The 1,520-nt window shown below is 42.0% G+C and overlaps 1 pseudogene across 1 annotated transcript; it reads left to right on the top strand.

Annotated features, from left to right (window-relative positions):
- Window positions 1-546: 546 nt before the first annotated feature.
- LOC306651188 (G2/mitotic-specific cyclin-B1-like) lies at window positions 547-1,303 on the top strand (annotated as a pseudogene). Its single transcript has one exon. The product of its transcript is annotated as a G2/mitotic-specific cyclin-B1-like (transcript).
- Window positions 1,304-1,520: the final 217 nt, after the last annotated feature.

The following is a 1,520-nucleotide window of genomic DNA, read 5'->3' as shown; positions in this document are numbered from 1 at the left end:
TTCCCAATCTCCTGCCTCTGCTCACTGCCACGTGGCTATTTAAAACTGGTTCCCAACACTGCACCTCTGGTTTCTTCTAGACTCTCCACCTGTTAGCCAATGGATTTTGATCACTTTAAATCACCTTTGACTCTACAACTTACCCTATCATTTCTGAGTCAGTTAAGATCATCCTCCCTCTCTGTTCCACAGATTCCCCCAAAGCCAATTTTCTTTGCTGACTTTTCTTTCTCAGTTTGCACTCTCTCTTCTCTCAACAATGGATTGGCCATGCTGACATTGCCACCAGACAAGCTGGCATATCTCTATGGTATTATTTCTTACATTCTGTTCAAAGTTTCTGAATTTCTATATCTTTGTGATATTTTTCACTGTACATGTTGAAATTCAGCGTATGTCCTCAGTCACCCATGTTGGTGAAGAGCAGTCTTCCTACTTTCTAAATCTTAAACTGAATCCAAGGTTCTGGTGTTCCTGTTTCTACTTCTGCTATCTGAGACACTGCCGGGTGAAGAGAAAGCCATGGCACTCTGAATCACCGGGAACATGAAAATTAATGCTGAAAATAAGGCCAAAATCAGTATGGCAAGTGCAAAACGTGTGCCTGTAGCCACTGCTGCAGCTCCCAATCCTGGGCTGAGGGCAAGAACAGCTCTTGGAGACATTAGTGATAAAGTCAGTGAACAGCTGCTGGCCAGAGTGCCTCTGAAAAAGGAAGAGAAACCATCGGCTACTGAAAAAGTTATTGCTGAAAACTACCAAAACCTTTGGAAAAAGCACCTGTGTGTGTGCCATAACCTGAACCTGAACCTGAACCTAAGCCTGACAAGGAAGAAAAACTTTTGCCTGAACATATTTTGGTTGATATTCCCTCTCCAAGCCCAATGGAAACATCTGGATGTGCTCCTGTAGAAGAATATCTGTGTTAGGCTTTCTTTGATGTAATTTGTGCAATGCATGATGTGGCTGCAGAATACGGAGCAGATCCAAATCTTTGTAGCGAACATGTAAAGGATGTCTATGCTTATCTGAGACAACTTGAAAAGGAACAATTAGTGAGACCAAAATACCTACAGGTCAGGAAGTCACTGGAAACATGACAGCCATCCTAATTGACTGGCTAGTACAGGTTCAAATTAAATTCAGATTGCTGCAGGAGACCACATATATGACTGTTTCCATTATTGATCAGTTCATGAAGGATAATTGTGTTCCCAAGAAGGTGCTGCAACTGGTTGCTGTCACTGCCATATTTATTGCAAGCAAATGTGAAGAAATGTACCCTACAGAAAACTGGGTTTGAACTCAGAGGTACTCAACCGCTGAGCCACATCCCCAGCCCTATTTTATATTATATTTAGAGACAGAATCTCACTGAGTTTCTTAAAGCCTTCTTTTGCTGAGGTTGGCTTTAAATTCATCATCCTCCTGCATCGGCCTCCTGAGCCACTAGAATTATAGACTTTTGGCCATATCAGTCCTTCTTTAAAGGTCTGGAATATTTGAGCAATGAATCTGTC

This window comes from Sciurus vulgaris (assembly GCF_902686455.1).
Source record: "Sciurus vulgaris genome assembly, chromosome: X".
NCBI classification, from domain to species: Eukaryota; Metazoa; Chordata; class Mammalia; order Rodentia; family Sciuridae; genus Sciurus; species Sciurus vulgaris.
This window is presented reverse-complemented; position numbering and strand designations above follow the sequence as displayed.